This window comes from Ostrinia furnacalis, unplaced genomic scaffold, assembly GCF_004193835.3.
Source record: "Ostrinia furnacalis isolate ACB-3 unplaced genomic scaffold, ASM419383v2 OfSCF5263, whole genome shotgun sequence".
NCBI classification, from domain to species: domain Eukaryota; kingdom Metazoa; phylum Arthropoda; class Insecta; order Lepidoptera; family Crambidae; genus Ostrinia; species Ostrinia furnacalis.
In genome coordinates this window covers 120,642-143,048 of record NW_021135502.1, presented here as the reverse complement: position 1 = coordinate 143,048, position 22,407 = coordinate 120,642, and the positions used below count along the sequence as shown (strand labels likewise).

The following is a 22,407-nucleotide window of genomic DNA, read 5'->3' as shown; positions in this document are numbered from 1 at the left end:
AAACCAAACTTACTATGGCATGTATACCTCTAAACTCAGTCTGAACTGAGTTACGAGCATTAGAAGTTTAATAATTTTCATACTAGATTTGCTTTTTGCGCGCAAGTTTTGTAAGAAATTGCAACAAAATATTGCGCTATTTTTTTATTGCGCTGATTCTGCTGCATACTGATGTCTGGAGCCTTTAATGGATGGTATTGTTTGTTTACACATAAAATGTCATTATTTTGTTGCAATTTCTTACAAAACTTGCGCCCAAACAGCAAATTTAGTATGAAAATCATCAAACTTCTGATGCTCGTAACTCAGTTCAGACTGAGTTTAGAGGTATACATGTCATATTAAGTTTGGTTTATTACACTATTTTGTAATCAAAAAACAAGGTTTGGTCGATGGCCGCGCGAAAAAAAAAAGACGCCAATTTCCGGCATTGTCTTTTGGCATAGAGATAGTTTGAGTCCCGGGAAAGAACATAGGATAGTTTTTATCCCGGTTTTTGAAACAGGGACGCGCGCGATAAAGTTTTTCTGTGACAGACAAAATTCAACGCGGGCGAAGCCGCGGGCGGAAAGCTAGTTCTGAATAAATGCAAGGAATTCCCCGGTTTTTTTTATTGTGACATTTAACCCGTTCACCGCCTTTTTATATAATAATTTATGAAAACTTTTTCAGATAATATTGCCTCTATTTGATTAAAAAATATTTCTTTCAAAAAAATAAAATATTGATTAGGTTTTAACCATTTTCATTTTAATTTTTTTCGTCTATTTTAGAAGTCAACTTTGATAGAGAGTGTCAGAGCACTCAACATATCGAAGTTATTTTAATTTTTTTTTTTTCTCTTTTGTGACAAATGCGTTGTAGTTAAACGTTAATGTGAGGGTTAGTGTGCCAATAATATTTATTCAATCAATTATGTCGGAGCCAAGGAATCTCAGTAAAGGTCACAGTACAGAGGCTAATATCTGTTCGGCTTCCTGTATGACGGCATGGAGGGAGTTAGTCACGCTGACCGTTGCAGAGGTACCTAGGCGTACGTCATCGTTGCTCAACCGATAGATAGTCCGGTTAGTTAGTTTTTGTCCGCGGTTTCACTCGGGTCGGACGCAGGATACTTCTTACTGTAGTAGTTTATGCCCGCGGTTTCGCTTGGGTCGGATGTAGAAATGCTAAGACTATCGCACGGCGAAAACGAGTTTTTATCTAAATCGCTCGTGAAATAAACTGCATTGTTTTAACTCAAAAAATGTTTAGCGCGTTTTTTTTAGTTACTGCACTTTGCTGTTAAACGATTTATTATTGTTTTCCATTATTATTTTGTATGCACAAAATATGGTATTCAAATTCCTCAATTGCAAAATTATTGAAGTAAGATAGTAACGTGAACGTGACTAACTGCGCAAAAATGTTTTATCCTATTTCCTGTCCCTTATCTTTGCACCAAAATTATAATTGTTCAGTATTTGTATGAAATAGTGTCTTTTTATCCTTCTTCGTTCCATTATCGTATCACATAATCGATATTATTATTCGGGTTGTCGTTTGCGATTATACCCACTTCAAGGTTTACTAAGGACTGGTTTGTGAATTGGGATTCCCAGCTTGAGTATGCTCCTGGTCTCGGAATTGTTTACTAGTTTTTGTATGTAATTGTTATCACAGAAAAGAGGGTACACTTCTAATATAGGTTTTTATGAACTTAAAAGTTGTACTAAACCCTGTAATGATAAAACTTGTAAATTCAATAAATAACAATTTATTATTATCTTCCATTCGAGCATGAATTTAATATGAAGAGTTTATATTTACTTGATTAGAAGAAGAGCACATTTAAGCCAAAAATTTATATTCAGAAACGGGGTCTAGGTCTACGTCTAAGACGATACATTTTAGAATCAATACTTGGATGAGAAATAAAAATAGAGAATTGGTCGTATTGAACTTGAACTTCAGCTGTGCACACAGATCGTCTCCCTCGCACAGCTTACTCCAATTTACAGGTGGCACGGTAATACGGTTGACTAATCCATTTGTTATGTGATTCAGTTACAGCTGACACTGTTTGCGGTAGTGAAAATAAAAGTTTATTATTAGTCGAATATCAACATTTAGTAGTAGGCCAGGCCCCCCACTAGGTGGACCGACGATCCTTTAAAGGTCGCGGGAAGAACTTTGTCCAGCAGTGGACGGCATTAGGCTGAAGCGAACGAACATTTAAAACATTCCATAACATCTAAAAAATAAAAATAATTCATAATTCATAACGCAAATCGAAGAAAGTAAAAAAAGAAAGTTTATAATTTAAAAACAATGATATTGGCAAAGGAGCAAGCCGCGTGATCCATTAAAAAATAGAAAAAAAAGAAATAATTCTCTTCATTTTAGTTTTTCGCGCGAGAACTCTACCTACTTTATTTTTTACAGGAAAACCAAAGCCCTCACATGCTTTTATAGATTTGTTCGTTCGTTCGTTTCACCCGCATCCAGGCTCTTCCTGCGCTTCTTCTTCTTTTATAGATTATTATAACCAAAATAATTGGAAAAAGTATTTATACAGCAGCCTAATGTTCCAATAAGATGACATNTTTGTATTTGATATCGTTGTTAAATGCAAGGAATTCTCCGGTTTTTTTGACACTGACATTTAAGTATTTAACCCGTTCACCGCCTTTTTTATTAAAAAAATTGTGAAAACTTTTCCAAGATATTACCTACCTCCATTTCAAAAATTCAAACTAATCAATCTTTCTTTCAAAGTTTTCAAATTATTAATTAATTTTAATTGATTAGGTTAGCCGTTTTGATTTACATTTTTTCGTCTCTTAGATATTATGTAAACTTTGATAGAGACAACACTGCGATGTTGTTTTTTTTTCTTTTTTTAAACCAATTGCTTTGTAGCTAAACGTTTAATGTGAGGGTTAGTATGCCAATAATATTTATTCAATCAATTATGTCGGTGCCAAGGAATCTCAGTAAAGGTCACAGCATAGTAGAGGCTAATATCTGTTCAGCTTCCTGTATGACGGCATGGGGAGTTAGTCACGCTGACCGTTGCAGAGGTACCTACCTAGGTGTACGTCATCGTTGCTCAACCGATAGATAGTCCGGTTAGTTAGTTTTTGTCCGCGGTTTCACTCGGGTCGGACGCAGGATACTTCTTACTGTAGTAGTTTATGCCCGCGGTTTCGCTTGGGTCGGATGTAGAAATGCTAAGACTATCGCACGGCGAAAACGAGTTTTTATCTAAATCGCTCGTGAAATAAACTGCATTGTTTTAACTCAAAAATTGTATCGCGACTTTTTTTTAGTTACTGCACTTTGCTATTAAACTATTTATTGTTTTCCTTTATTATTTTGTATGCACAAAATATGGATTTTCAAATTTCTCAATTGCAAAATTATTGAAGTAAGATAGTAACGTGAACGTGACTAACTGCGCAAAAATGTATTATCCTATTTCCTGTCCCTTATCTTTTCACAAAAATTATACTTGTTCAGTATTTGTATGAAATAGTGACTTTTTATCCTTCTTCGTTCCCTCTTTTATCGTGTCACATAATAATCGATATTCGATATTATTCGAGTTATCGTTTGCTAGTTTTGCTACTGAACAGTAATAAGCCACGATTATGCCCATTCAAGGTTTTTCTATCCTAATTTCTCAGAAACAATTTCTGCCTACTCATCTTCTATTCAAACATGAATTTTAATATGAATAGTTAATTCCTATCAAAAAGATAAGTAATCATCATTTCAGCCATAGGACGTCCACTGCTAAGCATAGGCCTTCCCCAATGACTTCCATAATGGCAGGTTGGTAATGGCCTGCATCCAGCGCCTTCCTTCTATCTTTATAAGCTCGTCGGTCCATCTTGTGGGTAGACGTTACGCTTTCCCGTACGTGGCTTCCACTCCAAAACCTTGCTGCCCCATCGACCGTCCGTTCTGCGCCCATTGCCACTTCAGCTTGCTAATAGAAGATGAGTGTTCAAGTCAAAAATCTTATTTCAGAAACGGGGCCTAATCTAAGACGATTGACACATTGGTATATTGGCAAGCTTAGAACCATTACTTGGACGAGGAATAAAAATAGAGTAGGTGGTCGTATTGAACTTGAACTTCAGCTGTGCACACAGCCCGTCTCCCTCGCACAGCAGAACTCTTAATTTACACGGTAATACGGTTGACTAATCCATTTGTTATGTGATTCAGTTACAGCTGACACTGTGCGGTAGTGAAAATAAAAGTTTATTATTAGTCGAATATCAACATTTAGTAGTAGGCCAGGCCCCCCACTAGGTGGACCGACGATCCTTTAAAGGTCGCGGGAAGAACTTTGTCCAGCAGTGGACGGCATTAGGCTGAAGCGAACGAACATTTAAAACATTCCATAACATCTAAAAAATAAAAATAATTCATAATTCATAACGCAAATCGAAGAAAGTAAAAAAAGAAAGTTTATAATTTAAAAACAATGATATTGGCAAAGGAGCAAGCCGCGTGATGCATTAAAAAATAGAAAAAAAAGAAACAATTCTCTTCATTTTAGTTTTTCGTGCGAGAACTCTAGTTACATACTTTATTTTTTTCAGGAAAACCAAAGCCCTCACATGCTTTTATAGATTTGTTCGTTCGTTCGTTTTACCCGCATCCAGGCTCTTCCTGCGCTTCTTCTTCTTTTATAGATTATTATAACCAAAATAATTGGAATAAGTATTTATACAGCCTAATGTTCCAATAAGATGACAACCTGCAATGTTTTTTCTCCCTCACCAGGCGGAGGCAGCGGCATGCCGCGCATAAATCCTATCCTATAAACAGCGACGGGTGGCGCGCACGTGTTTCGGAACACATGTGTTGCTTGAGGGTTAACGTTCGAAATTTGAAATTTGGGCTCCGTATGTAGGTTTGAGTTTAGAATGTGATTCATATTGAATCCCTAGTTTTAGGATGATATCATAATTTATTTTATAACATCTTAACCACTTAACCATCTCATCGTGCACGTGTTCGCGCGCGTTTAGCAAATTTTAAATAAGTAAAATATTTTACCCGCCAGACGTTTTAAGATTTTTTAAATTAAATATTTATTTTATCCATTCGGCTGTCGTGGCTTCTGGGTTATTTAAGTATGTCAAAAACCAAAAATGTCTACCTACCTCATCCAACAATGGTACCTACCGCTACGGGAAACCAGAATAATCATCCGATCTACATACAATGTCTGTATGCGAATTTGCTTCTAAGAACCACTAAATAGGCTGATATTAATGACCTTGGGTTGGTATCATCATCATAATCAAGTTTACGATGATTTATTTAATGAAAATGAAAAAATATTTTGAGACTTTTGAACTTCAAAATATAAAATGTAACTCTTAAGGGGGCTCTTTACATGTTCCTTATAGTATTTTGGACCCTATCAATGTTTCGGTTATATTTGTTTTTATTTATTTAAGTAGGTAATAAAAACAAATTTAATAATGATTTATCTCATTCAGAATTTTGTGTAATTTTTTCATCAGTAAGTCACATCCTTTAACACCCCTTTAACCCCCACCACAACATGTCTTACTCAAAAACGGTGCCAAAATTCATCAAAATTGTTTCAGCAATAACTTAGCGTGAAAACGGGACAAATACGCAGACAGTTGCTATTGTATTGATATTATTAGTATACCTAAATTGATATTTCACACGTCACAGCCAACCAGCTACGACGGATTTCTCAATCCCGGCGATAATACTGTTCCGTTCTACAAAGTATGACTTTCTCCAGCGTAATAAAGCGGAAAAAACTTTCGATGGAAATATTTGATAATATTTATAAAAATGTGCTGCGAAAATAATTAAATAATAACATAAATTAAAAAAAATAAAAGAAATAAAAATGTTAATTTAACGTAAAATTCTTGTGTTCTAAATTAAACGATAAATCAAGCTAATATCGGCATATTTTAAGTTTCAGAAAAATATTTTGTATCTTGATAATAGCAGTAGGTGGCAACTTTATAGAACTATCAAAATATTATAATAATTATCTTGTATTTTTTCAGTAGTCTTCCGGGTCGATAATCTGATCAAGATATTAATAAATATCAAAGATAGGTAAAGATAACAACTTAATTTAATGAACACATTGTCAAACAAAATAATTTTATTTTTTTAAATGAAAAATCTATTTACCTACTATTATAAATTATTTCTATAATGTAATAAGTCGGTCAAAAAATAAACCCATTCATAATAACGCAGACTATTTCCAAAAAATAAATAAAAATATCTGCCCTTATAAAGATTAAAATCATCAGGATGTTCGCATTAAAATAAAAATAAAAAATCAAAATTGGAACTTCCGTTTTCGCGCGCATTCCATTTAACCCTAAAAACGCCGGCTCATTATCTGTGCAATGACGGAAACGGCGCGTAAGCTACCAGTCCGCGAATGACGACCGCCACGCGTTAACGTTGTTGCTGGCATTTTACAAAAAAAGTAAACTCCCGCGTTTCGAAGTGAATTTGAAATTGGAAGCAGTGTTTGTGTTTTTAATTTTTAATTTTATTTTTATTCACGTGTTTGGGTTTTGATATTTTGGTGTTATTGTGATATTATTATAGGGGTTGTGAGTGAAAAATGTGATGCTCATGATAGTCGGATGTTGTGGGGCAGCCGTGTGTGACGGATGCACATGCCGCGGCTTTCCCCGCGATGTAAATTCAACTCTCTCGGATGGAATCGCTACTTTTTGATATTTTTAAAATCTTTCATTAACCCTAAACTATTCAATCTTATTGGTTGACAACTGAAATTAAAAATCTTCTCACATCAATCACCGAAGAAAACGTTATCCATTAACGTTGTAACATGTCAATTATTACTGGCTGTAACATATTTTTAACAAGAGTTAATTGTCTTTTAATAGTTTTAATTACGAAAATTCACACGTTAAACTAAAAACCGTTTGACAAACCTAAGATTTTGAACTACGGAGTCTATTAAAATTCATTCATAATTATTTTAAACCCTTCAATGAATAAAATTCTCATGGATTACCTCGTTCGTACCTAACCTTGTCATCTAAGATTTGATAGCGAGATACTGTAATGACGTCATCGTGATAACATATCACATTCCTACTCGAAACCTTGCGTTGTTCGCGTGCAAGCGATAATCTATTAATTTGGCCTGTCGAATGCACCGGCCCATGACAAATGGTTGAACGTAGAGGATTGTGTAAGCCCAAGTGGTATAATCATAGATATTTAATTATTATGAAATTTTCATTCACTTGAAGCGAGGTGAAGGTGTCGACCATTGTGGTGAACTCACTTGTAACACAAGCATATTTTGTTTACCACGAAGGGTTAACAAGATTCTTTAAAAAAGTATTAATATTCAACACGAAATTTTTGAACTTGCTTATAGGTCAAACCTTGGATTGTACCTTGGACTTTATCAGTTAAAACAATCAACAATCTTCAGAAAAATACCTATTACCTCACTGTTAACCTTTTAGCTGCTTAACAACTGTCATAAAGTTGCAAAAAAACAAATCAATTCAATAAGCAAATCGCTAGTTTTTAGTTTAAGGCAATAGTTAGACAGGAAAACCGTTGGCGATTAGATCATCACGAAATCTTAATTGGGCGGTGAAGAATGTACAATAATTATAATTAAACTTCACAGTTAAAGTGACGCAATCCAAAATATATGCTCATAAAATACTGGTCTTCAATCCACTTCAATTACCTCTCCCAATCGTGGAAATAATCGAATGCGTCATTCAGAAATTATCGGACAAGAATCTATTATTACAACATAATCAGCTCATAAGTGGTCTAAAACTAGGTAATTATTGCAGTTTATTGCACCTAATCAAAAACAAATCGTTGAAAATCTGGATCAATTGTTTTGAGCACTTGCAGCAATTACTGAAGATTATTTGATTGCACAAAAATGTTCATAGCTGCTCTGTTAATTTAATATGCGACTCATGGGACACGATGTCCCAAAATTCAGTGATAAGTAGGGTGGACATGGTCATGACTAATTTTAGGAAAAATAAATAAAGTTTTTGTCTCTACGGCGCCAGCTAATCCTTGAATTTTGGGATACGTTGTGTATGGATAAATTCGTAGAATTTTAAGAATCTAGCTGAAGCGATCTTCTATTGAAACAGTGATTAAGTTCTAACTAGTTTCGCTTGAAGTCACGTACAAACCAATACTAAAACCTGAGATGATTCAGACATGAATAAGGCATGATGATGATGAATGACGTTCTGTGTAAATTGAGATTCTAATACAAAGTTTTATTTGCGGTATTTCCATTTAAAATCTTCTCAAAATGGCGAAATTCTTGCGCAAAATTTGTTTGGATGTTGAAAATATAACCTATCAGTAGTAGGAGAGATCTTTTATACTTTACAGTGTACTGATCGGAAGTCAAAGGATTCTCTATCTATTGGTGATTTAAAATTTTGATTGAAATAAGCATTGTAGGAAGTTGCTACTTAAGTATTATCATTGATTTCAATTTAGAACCTATCCTAGATACCTAAGCCCAACCTTTGGTGATGACAGTCATGTGTAAAAAACTTTTAAAATATTCTCAATTAAATAACTATAATCACTGTATGTATAAGTCTGTAAATCCTTGAAAAAAAAAAGGTTCACAATAGTGAGAGTGAATGAGTTTCTTGCGCTGCTTCTTCTCAGCACTGACCCATTTATTGTCCCGAAGCAGTGGTAGGGTTAATACTGGGACCTGTAAAAGTGCTTTTTAAAAGACTACTTGCATAAATAAATGAGTTTTTTACTACTTAAACTAGTGATAATCGCAGCGTAAATAGAATAAAACAATCATCATAATGAAGTAAAAGTATATCACATAATTGCTTCAATAACAATAAGACCGTGGTCATGAAATGGAACGTATAATTCCATTCCGCTTTTGAAATGTTGAATCTATTAGTGTAATGAAAACAATATAAAAACAGTATGAATCCGCATCTAACAGGTTTTGTTGGATATCTCATTCTCAACCTATCGTATTTCAAGAAGAATGCATTGTATTTTGTTAAGTTTAGTCTTTAAATTGACGATATTGTAAATGTTAACACAAATGTTAGCTTTCTATGAGAAAAGGGTCTCTACTAGACTAGTGACAATTGACTTTTCTATGACGCGTTTCTGTCAGCATCTCTACAATAGTACTTTGACAGTAACAGACAAATGACAGACGCTTGTAATCTGAAAAGGCGGTAAAATCTCGATACAAAGCCAAAACATCAAGCTCATGCTTGACTGGATATCAATAAATAGTCTAAAAATAACTAATAATGGCTCAAACTGCCCTCCAAATTATATACGTAATTTGGAGGCCAGTTTAATCCATTGTATATTAGATGAGCCATATGAAACAAGTAAGATGGTGTCAAAAACTGATGTAGAACTTTTTGGTTTACTACAGTTGTTACAACACACAAAATGAGAGAAGAACTCACTTGTATTACATCTGAAGCAGAATGTGTACTTCGCAATATGAGCTCTCGGCTCAAAATTTGATTTTTGCACAATGTGCATTTCTCAAAATTTCGAGTCTCATTTTGCGAAGTGCACATTCTTCGTCAGACCCATCTGAAGTTTTTCAGGCAAATAATACTCAGTAATGTTGGGCTCGGCAGTAAGTCATCGTGACAAATGACCTGTGAATGTTATCTGCGACAGACGTTAGAGGTCACGGTCGCGNGGTCACGGTCGCCGCTGTGAACGTCCGTGACTCGCGTTTGGGAGACAAATTATTACGCGCAGCACATCAGGTTAAATGTTCATAGCAAAATAACACCTATTACAATACAACAATAAATATATAAATTATACTACATAACAATAGTGACAGTATTGCGCTGCTTTTTCTCAGCACTGGCCTATTTATTGTCCCGAAGCAGTGGTAGGGTTAATATTGGGACGTGTAAAAGTGCTGTTTAAAAGCCGAGATGATTTTTTATTAAATTTAAATAAAGAAAGATTTTGTCAAGTGTTAAAGCTAGATGACGTACCGTCTTCTGTGCGCGAATTTTGAACAAGCAAGGAACATGATTATGTATGCGTATGTCCATATTATTATTATGTCAGTCATTCAACATAGAAAATTAAACCGGTTATGTAAATATGGCACAGAAAGCGTTCTCAAAGAATCTCCAAATATTGGCAAAAACATCGTCTAAGTGACAGTCGAACCCAACAAGTATTTATCGTATTGGCAGTTAATCATGTAAAATTCATTAATAACTAAACCTAAAAAGCGAACAAAAAAGACACTTAACATACAAAAAAACTAAAGAAATATCCCAACCGATGTCAATCATTAAATAAAAAAAAAATGTCAGGCGGTTAAAGGGTTAATAAAAAACAAAAGTCGTCAAAGGAGTTTTAATAACTGCCTAAAAACTTAGAATTATCTCAAAAACATGTGGATACATGTATCATGCATTATCTGTACGCGAATCGGGCACAAAAAATGAAGCCATATTTTTTTCATTAATGCTAAACAGGACGCCGAAATTCAAATTCGGAACGGCTTATCAACGTTTGTAACGGCCTACGGGGTTATTACGTAATCGTTTTTGCGATAGCAACTGTTGCTGTCAAACTTGAAACTCCTTAGAAATATTATAGGGATAGAATAGAAGCTACACCTAGCGGAATAGAGCATCAAAGGACTGAGCGAGCGAAAAAATAGAGAGAGATGCGTGATTTCGTCGTCTCACGATTTGCAACTATATGACAGTTCTTTAGCAAATTTGACCTCTAAGATTTATTCAAATTTTACGTGAATGAAATCATGCATATTTTATTTTTATTATAGAAGTAGTGCTTCATAAACGTGGTGACTGGTTCAGTGATTATTATTGTACAAAACAGTGAAATAATCCTGACACTGACATACAAATGACATCCAATGTCATCCAAAATCGGTTTCGTTTGACAGCTCGTGGTTGTTGCTCTATTCCGCTAGGTAATTAACTTTATGGAAACTCCTTAGAAAAATGACACAGATCAAAGCGTTTTTAGCTGGCTGGTTGCATTTGCGTTACGTAATAAGGCGGCCAAACGTGATTCCTATATTTAAATTTTACCCATACACGGCGGTGGCCTTGAGTTTACGCGCGGGGAGCCATTGTGAGCGGTTTTTAGTCTGTGAAAAATTCCATTTGGGTTACTTCATTCATTGTGATAATGGTATATGGTTTCAGAAAAGATCAGGTTTCCTGTGTGTTTACAAATGGTTACAAAAATCTTTGTGTAGGAAACGACAAGGAATTATTTTCTATTATTAGACATTTTCACACACGTGTTATGTTCCCCATACCATTCTTAAAAAGACAATATTTGTCAAAATTCCACCAGCTCGCACTGAGCGTTTCGATAACTCTTTCATAATGCAAACAGCTAGGGACTGGAATTTGCTGCCTGCTGCTGTCTTTCCCGACTACATCTCACTTAACATAAGTTGCGATTGAGGTCAAATACCTGCCATGTTCTGCATTAAAAATGTCTTGTACAGTGATGAGAATCAGCAGTACCTAATTTACAAAATGTCTCTCTCAAACTTTTAGACGTTAGCTAATATGAAAAACGTTTTCAAATTCAAATCATTTTGACTCTTATTTGATAACTGACTGACAATAGTGACTGCGTTTCTTGCGCTGCTTCTTCTCAGCACTGGTGTGGCACTGGCCCATTTATTGTCCCGAAGCAGTGGTACGGTTAATACTGGGACGTGTAAATAAAAGTGCTTTTTAAAAGCCTACCAATGAGTTTTTTTTTATACTGTTGTCCATTAAACTATCATCATGAGAACATAGGCCTCTCCAATGACTTCCATGATGACCGGTTAGCAGCGGCCTGCATCCAGCGCCTTTATGAAACTATATTTTGAAGCCCCGACTTAAAATCAAAACCGTGACTATTTGCAAATATTATTGTGCATTTTGATAGTAAAAGGTAATTATGAACTTATGACTTTAAACTCATTGAGAGGTCACCCATCCGTTGCTCGCCGCGGTCAGCGTTGCTAAACTTAATTAGCAAGTGAGCACCAATTAGGCGCGTGCGTCGACCTTCATGCTCCGACCGTTACTGCATTCGTGGATTTGTATTGTTATGTTGGCTATATTGGGCCATGTGTATCTTGACTATTGAATTACCTATAGTCCAACACTGAACCGTCCCAGCTATGACATTGACAGGAGGGCGCTACTATCAATACTGGCTAGTTCCCATTTTTGCCACTTGACGTTTCGGGATCGTTTGTACCTTTTTAACTTCAACAAACGTCAAAAATAAATGACCCTACTGTGTATAGTGTAAAATACCTATAGAGATAAAAAACCAAACTAAATTCAAAATTTTCAAGAACCAATTAAAAAAATATTTAATTACCAACTGCTTTTATACATTAGATGAATTCTTTAATAGTAAACAAACTCTTTTAAGATAAGGCATCTCATAATGTAAGTTGCTAGACCTAAGTTTAGACTAGTCCTCTCTCACCACTAATATTGCAATACCCATTAACGGGTTATTAAGTTATAAGCTCATTGTTTAGATTAAGACCCAATTGTAAACACTTAATATGCAATAAAAAAATTTGAATTTGAAAAAATACTGAACTGTCCTATGCATGACATTGACAGTGGGGCGCCACCGTCAATACCGGATCGCTGGTTCTGATTTTTGCCATGTTGGAAACCATATAGTTGAACGATGGTAGCGCCCCCCTGTCATTGAGTTTGGTGGGACAGTTCAGCGTGGGTCATCTATACCTACTGTTGATTTTAACCGACAGAGATGAATTAAAAACCTATTAATTTATAGCAAACTAGCTTTTGTCCGCGGGTTCGCCCGCGTGAATTTTGCTTCGTTGACATGACAGAGTAAATAACTACAATCGCGCACGTGTCCCTTTAAAAATGGGATAAAAATTATCCTGTGCTTTACCTGGATGTTAAACTATCTAGGTAAAGCAATTAAATATAACCCTCCTTCTGGCGCTGTCGGGTAAAAACTACGCTAATTAATTATTTAACTATTGTGTCCTATCTGGGAACCGAACTGTATTATTATAAATATGTAGTTAGTAAAGTCTAAACGAGATTTCTGTTTGAAAGCTCGCGGTCCCCAATTAAGCATTGTAAAAACAAACCCGGTCAGACTAGTGGCAGACATGTTGAATGTTAATGCAAAACGCAAATAGAACAGCTACTACATTGCTTGTGTGTTCCTTTTCTTTCTGTTCTTATCTTTGGTGTGCAATAAAGTGTATATGTTATTATTAGTGCTTAAAGTTGTCCAACATTGAAGTGTCCCAGATGTGACATTGACAGGAGGGCGCTACTATCAATACTGACTGGGTGATTGTTTCAAGTTTTGCCACTTGACATTTCAGATTTTTTTTACTAAAAAATTCATAAAAATTCATAAAATTCATTTATTTTTGCAAATAGGCTTTAAAAAAGCGCTTTTACACGTCCCAATATTAACCCTACCACTGCTTCGGGACAATAAATGGGCCAGTGCTGAGAAGAAGCACTTTAATGAAATATATTTTGCTCGCGTTGTCGTAAAAAAAACTTTATCACGCTCGCGCTCGTATTCCTTATTATATTTTGATTAAGGTGTAAAGTTTCAAATCAAATCAAAAATATTTTATTCAGTTTAGAGTTTAGACCAATATTTGGGCACTTGTGAAGAAAGTGTGAAGTTAAGTAGAGTTAGAACCTTGTCTCTACATAAGTTTACATGAAAATGTTTTTGTTGGGTTTCTTCTTTCAAAAATGGGCCTCATCTAAATCGGTTTAGTGTTCGGATCTTCGTGATCACAGTTCTGATCTGATAGAGTGATGTGGCTTATTTAATTCAGCTGTGGTTGTCTTATCCACCATAATAATAATATTATTACTATTGCCAAAATGGTCTCTTAGAATAAGAATAAGAATAAGAATAAGAATGTCTTTATTCAGCATAATTATCATTTAAGGTATACAAAGCAAGAGTAAGTACATAAAAAAACATAAAAACATAACAGACAATAAATAAGAACATATGCTGAATAGGCGCCCGCTCAGCAAAAATCGCGACATGACACAAACGTCATGCCGAGAAGCTGGTTTTCAGCGGGAACCAATTCGTGATGAGGGTTGCGCGCCCTTCTGGTTAAGACCTGTGGCCGAGACGGTTTAATCAGACAGTTACAGACAGGTTAAAGGCAAGCTACAATCTGGTGACACAGTCCCTGTCTCGTCTGTGACACAGTGAGCCAGGTCGGTCTACTGGCCATAAGGGCGCGCAAATAGGGGGCGTGGTAGTCGATAAAAATTACAAGTAAATTCAAAAGAGACAATGATAAATTTTCGGCTGGTTGTCATGGTCTACCTACATCTTCAACAAGCGCTATTCTCCGCCAAACGCAGCCATGAGAAATAATAAATTAAAATTAAAATAAAAAAATCAAAAAACAAAAAAAGTGTATATGAACGTTTCCGTTTAAAAATTGATCGAACTGAACACAGTGCCAGTGCCGAGTTGCAAGATTCTTAAAAAAAAAAACAAAATTATATAACTCAAACATTTACAAAGTCAGCTAAATTTACAAATAAAACATGCGCAAAGACAAGCCAAATCAATTCGCAGTTGCTCCAGAGGATATTATTTAGGAATTCAAAACAAAGAAACAGAAGGACGACAACGACAACTATCTTAAGCTATGTTATTGTAGAACCAATAATAATAATTATTGTTATATTTCATCAAAACCAGTTTACACCGGTCCGGTCGTTAAAACACTGGTTTCGCTCTAATGCCTACAAAAAATGCCAAACTTACCATACCAGTTTGCTAAATTAGTAAATACTAAGGTTGCACCATCTTACTTTAACATTGAAATCGTCAATAAACTGTCAAATTCCATAAAAAAACACTGGTTATTATTATAGTGACGGTCAAAGTTAGGTGGTGCAACTCAGCTTAAGTAGATTTGTAGTGCAGCTTATTAAAAACTCATTAAAACTCATTTATTTCTGTAAATAGGCTTAAAAAAAGCACTTTTACACGTCCCAGTATTAACCCTACCACTGCTTCGGGACAATAAATGGGCCAGTGCTGAGAAGAAGCAGCGCAAGAAACTCAGTCACTATTGTCAGCCTCTTTTTCAAAGGTTTACATGCTTTAAAATGTACAAAGTTATAAATATTTATGCGAGCTAGGCAGTAACTAGGTAGGCATTAAGGTAAACAATGGCAGTTGCGTTTTACAAGTCTAATGTGTAACTGAGTCTGTGCCTGTGTTTTGGGAGCGGTATGAGAAAGTGATTTTGTGACGTCATACGGCACGTCACCCTTTCCGCTCGATCCCATACCTCAGGCACTAATTCGGCTATGCGCTAGATTTATAATGTAGGTAGTTGTGCCATCGGGACTCTACATTACTATAATACAAGCTTAATTATAATTATACCTATAATTTGTTACTAAAGGCTAACCCCCTTACTAATAAAAAGTTACACAGTTGTTGATCACTGTTTTAAAATGACATTTCCATACTAAACGTCACTTTAAAACACTGATCAACGAGCGTGTAAGTTTTATTAGTAAGGGGGTAAGCAAGCAAGTCATGAAAGAGTAGAAAAGGCATAAAAACTCATAAAACTCTTTATTTTTTCAAATAAGCTTTTAAAAAGCACTTTTACACGTCCCAGTAATAACTCTACCACTGCTTCGGGACAATAAATGGGCCGGTGCTGAGAAGAAGCAGCGCAAGAAACTCAGTCACTATTATTAAAATATTCAAAACACTCATCGATAATATCCAGGCGAAAGCCCATCAATAACACTTTTTTATTGCAAAATATTACCTATTCCAAGTACATAAGAAACTATCAGTGTAAAACTTGATATACCGTCTAGCATTGAGTCAAGGAGCGGTCGCTATCAGTCGCGATAGTCTTATCACCCTGCAAGGCGGGAATGTGACAAGATAGCTATATGCAGTTTTGTTTAAATACAACACAACTAGCTGTTGAACGCGACTCTATACACGTAGGTGTTTCTTACACTAATAATAAGGGGTAAAAGTTCGTTATTAAGTTGTCCTGTCCAACACGAACCGTCCCAGCTACATTGATAGGGGGGCGCTATTTACTGGGTTTTAGTTCTGATTTTTGCCATTTGACGTTTCAAAATCGTCCACTTTAAGTTTATTTTAAAGAAAGTAATCTATGGAAATACTGAACCGATTAAAAAAAATACTTACGGTTCATAATGTAACTTCTGCTTGAGGTTTACCTATTGTATACATCTTTTTGTACACATCGATATTCATACGAAAGACCCGGGAAAAAGCTAGTATTACGCATACCCTACCCAGAATTAAAAAAATGTCTTTAATTACTTAAATGAATTTATACACGAGGAGATAGCTGGCAAAAAGTATTCGCTAAACAAATAATTCCAATTTATTTACTGTAACATTTTATTATTATTTACTACCTATTATTCTTATTGCAATAAGTACGATGTTATTTATTTATTGTTATTGCAGCAACCTTAGATAATTTATCAAGTACATGGCCAATCTATTTATATTTATTAAGACGTAAAAAAGACTCGTAAATATGTTTGTTAGAGGTAAGTAATTGTGTTGACTTGGAAAGTATTTATTGACAGTCTCATCTTAAAAATAAGATAAGTTATCCTAAATTATTATGGTATTTCTATGTTGTGCAAGTGTATGGCTCTTGGAAACCATTGTCCTACGTTTTTCCTTATGGAGCATGGCACCATTGGCGTTCCCAGGGAAGGCAGCGGAGGGCAGCTGCCTGCTTCGCAGAAAAATTCGCAGATATTTCGCAGAAAATCTATGAACTCTCCTAAAAGTGCTACAATCGCTTTGAAAAAGCAAAGTCAAAGATTTCTGACCTAAATCTAATCCTCCCTAGGCCAGAAGTTGGGTATGACTTGCCCGCGGTTTAGTTTTGTTTTCAGCTGGTGAATTTTCTAAAATTCCTTAGATCTGTTCATCAGTTGAGTTTGAGTTGTGTGTTGACAGTTCAGTCAGTATAGTTCCAAAATACTGGACTGTCCTGTCGATGACATTGACAATGGGGCGCCACCGTCAATACCGGATCGCTGGTTCAGATTTTTGCCATGTTGGAAACTATATAGTTGAACGATGGTAGCGCCCCCCTGTCATTGAGTTTGGTGGGACAGTTCAGCGTGGGTCATCTATAACAGTTGCCTTATACAAAAGATAGAAGAGTACCTATTTATTAAGATTATCACAATCTAAGCAAGCGAAACCACACGTAAAGGCTAGTTCAAGCTGTTCAAGTTAAAATGACATCATTCGATGAGCGAATAAGGACAACGAATAACAAATATTATGCTTCAGTACTCGTGAGGTATTTATCTTTTTAATGTGAATGCTGATTAATCGTTTCGTGAAATCATCGAAGATCACCTTTAAGTCTTTATTTAATCTGCAGGCTTACCCAAATGCATTATTATTATTATACCGTCACTAACTGTCAGTCGGGTCCAATGTCAGTTTAACTTTCCCCCGGGACTTTGAACTTCACTGGTTGTGTTTTTGGCGGTCAAGCTGTAAATCCTGGCTACACAGGAGTTGCAGCGGTGGGAACGAGAGGTGGGAATAGTCCCGTACTACCGGAACTAATTTATCTTCTACCAGTAAATCTAAAGTTCTAACAATGCTATTAGATACGCTCGCAGAGCCATCTCCAGAATGGAAAGCACGTGTGAACTAGGCAACTTGTTGTATTGTGAGAATGCAGCAAGTTGTTTCTACGAAAAAAATGTTTAGGCCTTCATGAACGTTTAGACTTGTGGGAAATAAGTTATTTTTGTTCTTAATGTACAGTACACAGACTACATTTATTGTTGCAAAATTGCATAAAAAGTCATAAAATTAATTTATTTTTGCAAGTAGGCTTTTAGAAAGCACTTTTACACGTCCCAGTGTTAACCCTACCACTGCTTCGGGAATAAATGGGCCAGTTATATCTATAAGTATAACCTCGTCGCTTTACGTGGATTTATACTTACACTAAAATCATTAATTTTGAAGGTAACCTGACAGGCGAAAGGAACTGTTTGTTATGCCAAAATTGTTGAAGCAATCTTGATGAATATGGTAATAAAAAAGATTTAGGAGAAGGTCATAGATAAATTCGCGAAAAACATCTTTGGGGTTGAAGTATGGAGACGAAAGTTTGTACAGGGTGGGGTAATTTTATATGTTAGGGACATAAAAGTGGAAATATAGATGACCCACGCTGAACTGTCCCACCAAACTCAATGACAGGGGGGCGCTTCCATCGTTCAACTATATGGCTACCAACATGGCAAAAATCAGAACCAGCGATCCGGTATTGACGGTGGCGCCCCGCTGTCAATGTCATGGATAGGACAGTTCAGTATTTTGGAACTATAAGTATTTTATTTCAGGCTTTGACAAAGTCTGTCTGTGACCGTCAGAAATCGACGCAGATGAAACCGCGGGAAGAAACTAGGTTAAAATTTTACAAATCAGTATTTTATTAAGTTCAATAATTTCACTTGTCACTATTCTCAGTGATAAAACTCGTGCATGGGCTAGGTCATCGACCGCACGGCAAATGTTGGACGCAATCACGCCCACTGTGTGTTTGTATTTGCCAAACATGCAAGTCGGACATCTTGCTTTTTGCACCTGGGAGGTCATAATTGGCTTATTTTTTGTGTTTTGGGGCTTGAAAGTCGGCTATTTATAACTTATACCTTATTATGAGGTAAATTAAAGAATTAAAAGTCCTTAAAACAGGATTTTAAAGGTTTTTCGATCCAGTCAAGTAAATAATAGTGACTCTATGATTGGTCGAAGCTCACAACAAGATACAAACTCGACCTAGATTCTGTAATTGGTTGAATTTCAATATTTCACTATGACTGCTAATTTTGATAGCCCTCCTTGTGCTTCAGTTGGTGACATCGAGTGACATGACCTTATTCTACAGTGGCGCCAACTGCTGCTTCTTTAGCTAAATGACACGGCGAAGTTCGTACCGTCTATGTTATCCAGAAATAACGTAGGATTCCAACGTTGAAAGAATTTTTCAAATCGGTAGTTTCGGAGCCTTTCAATACAAACAAACAATCTAATCTTTCTGTTTATAATATTACGCCCGTATTCACAAACATTACTATGAGGTCTCACAGTGCGCGTAGACGCACAGGGTGACACACGAACCAACCACAGAGCTCTATTCAACGCTGTGCGTTCAATTTGCTGCGTTACTTAAGCAAGCATCGTTTCTTGTGAGCAAGTATAAGTGTAGAGCCCCACAGTTTTATGGTGTTTGCCTCTATGCGGTCATCGGCCAACTAATACATACAATTCATACATTTGCGTATGCAAATATTTTTCTTCAAGCTTGCATGATAGTCATACATTGGTTTTAATGACATGCAAAATAGTTAACTACATATGGACAAACCATATTTCATTTAAACACTATCTAAGCATCTATTTGCAAATTAGTTTCTTGTAAACCACATGTCTATCTATACTAATATTATAAAGAGGTAAAGTTTGTGTGTTTGTAAATTTGTTAAATTGTTTGGAGTACCTAATCTCGGGATCTACTGAACCGATTTTAAAAATTCTTTCACCAATAGAAAGCCACATTATTGCTGAGTGTCATAGGTTATATAAAAAACCGAATAATTCCATGCGGGCGCAGCCGCGGGCGGAGAGCTAGTTTAGTTAATAAAGAGATTTTGCCCCTTCATTTACTCCTGTGTAGCCAGGATCTACAGACAGCTTGACCGCCATAAAAATCCAACCAATGGAGGTCAAGTTTGTCCCGGGGGAAAGTTAAACTGTCATTGGACCCGCAAGGAAATTAATCAGAAGAACATAGGAGTACGAAATTATAGTTAGACTAGCTTTCCGCCCACGGCTTCACCCGCGTGGAATTTTGTCTGTCACAGAAAAACTTTATCGCGCGCGTCTCTGTTTCAAAAACCGGGATAAAAACTATCCTATGTCCTTTCCCGGGACTCAAACTATCTCTGTGCCAAAATTCATCAAAATCGCTTCAGTGGTTTAGGCGTGAAAGCGAGACAGACAGACAGAGTTACTTTCGCATTTATAATATTAGTAAGTTATTATAGAAATGCATAGTCCCATCCTTCAATGCTAATGTGTAACAGTTCACGCGCTCGGGCAGGTTTCCGCGTGCGCGGTGAACTATGCGCGTAACGGCGCGCGCGCATATACGCGCAGAATGGTCAATGCTTTGAAAGGAGTTTAACGCCCGTATTCAGTTTCACAGTGCGCGTTGATGCACAGGTTGACACACGAACCAATCACAGAGCTCTATTCAACGCTGTGCGTTCGATTTGCTGCTTCACATAAGCAAGCATCGTTTGGGAATACGGGCGTAAACTTCTAAAACATGGATTAAAATCGACTGTTTGAGGAGGGACGGGACTATTCCCACCTCTCGTTCCCACCGCTGCAACTCCTGTGTAGCCAGGATCTACAGCTTGACCGCCAATAACCCAACCAGTGAAGGTCAAGTTTGCTGGAGGAGGGACATCGCATTTAGCATTTTTAATGTAAAATCCTAAAAAAAATAAACCTAGAAGTTCTACATAAAGTAATTTTTCTTATCCCAAAGTTGTGATAATAGGATTAAAACTACACTAGGACGAGTAAAAGCGCTTTTGAAAAGTCTATTGCATTTTGATATGCATTTGCTCGTGTTACTGCACCACATTCCACATTTTTGCTCATAGTGACCTAAAAAAGTTCGTTTTTCTTTTTACCCTTAAAAAACGTTTTGGTCAAGAATTTATATTGCATATGTATTGCAAAGAATCTAAGTTGTTTTAAACTTTCATGGTCACTAACAGAATCATTATTATTGACGGGATTGCTACCATATACCTACCTTAATTTAGAGTTTTTCGAGTCTCCTTAATATCGGAGTAGCAATCCCGTCAATAACAATTATTCAGAATGTAGGTTAAAAATAACCTCCATAAAAATATTTAAACCTTCTGTACAAGTTATTCTTTGGCGCAGGTCATTCGCGCACGTTGCGTAATTAACGGCAGGTACAGTTGCGTGCGGCTCGTCCATGCCTGCGAGTAGCTTCATGTGCCTTCTGGCTAGTTGATGAGCTGTTTTAAACTTTAAGCCATAAATCGTTAGTTTTAATACTTCAAAGGCTAGAGAAAATAAGGCTTGATTTCCACAAAGCGGAGATGATGTGTTGAAATAACCCATCTGATTCAGATCAGTTGGTCCAAACAAAATCTCTTTTCCTCTCCGCTTTGGTGGAAACCGGGCTTAGATTTTTCATTATAGAACACCAAGTAAAAAATATTGTTTGTGGAACGCGATTTTTTGTGACGTATTGTCAACAAAAAATTATTGACTCAATTTTTATGGGCTTTCAAAATGTATTCCCATGGACTTTACGTATATCCATGACGTCATTTATTCGGTAAAATAATTGACTAGGTAGGTACCTATTTGATTTCAAAATAAATTAAACATCATAATGTCACAACAGTAACTGGCTGCTGCGATACAGGCTTGCGAGCCTAGTGCAAAAGCTGCTGTTAAACTTGAATTTAGATTAATTCTGGCAGTAAAGTTTATTATTTAAAAAAAATTAAACTACATTCATTGGTTTTTAGGCGTAAAGTGAAGATTGAGAGTTTTAGAGAACTTATGCCTTGGCATTATTGCCAATTAAGCATTCTTTTGTAACTAAAGACTGACTGTCAGTCAAATTAATTGTGCTTTTATGATATTCTCCACACAGAGACATCGCTAAGCAAAAGCTTTCATCAAGTAAAAGTAGCAACGCGTTTTGAATAAGGGAATAGAGAAAGTCAAAACATACGTGCATGATTTAATGTATGAGATTGACGAATGAGCTGTCGTTATCCATGCACTTTAGAAAAACAATTATAAAGAAAAGTTACTTGTAGATTAATTACTTATTTATTCAAGATACTAATTTATACATTTCCAACATTATAACACCTTAAAGTTAGTACTTCTTGCTTTGAATGCTCCAATCGAACTCCATCGACAGCATGCCCCGGAAGTAGTCAAAATTAATACTTAAATAACAATTTATTTCTAAAGTGCTAAATTGTATACAATAAAAATTCTAAAATAATTACATTAAATAATAAATAATATGAAATGTAGTTGAATATAATACAGAATAAATTCTAAAACCATTCTAATATCTGCAACAATGTCCAGGAAGTAATCAAGTAAAGTATTTAATTTCAATAATGGGTTTTTAAATTCTACCAA

The 22,407-nt window shown here is 35.9% G+C and overlaps 1 protein-coding gene across 1 annotated transcript in view; it reads left to right on the top strand.

Moving 5' to 3' along the window:
• The first annotated feature begins 6,432 nt into the window (after positions 1–6,432).
• Positions 6,433–22,407, top strand: part of LOC114360916 (spectrin beta chain, non-erythrocytic 5 kst) — a 133,336-nt gene continuing 117,361 nt past the window's right edge. The window contains exon 1 of the mRNA XM_028315781.1: positions 6,433–6,539. The gene's annotated coding sequence lies outside the window, so the exon portion shown is untranslated. The remainder of the gene's footprint in view (positions 6,540–22,407) is intronic.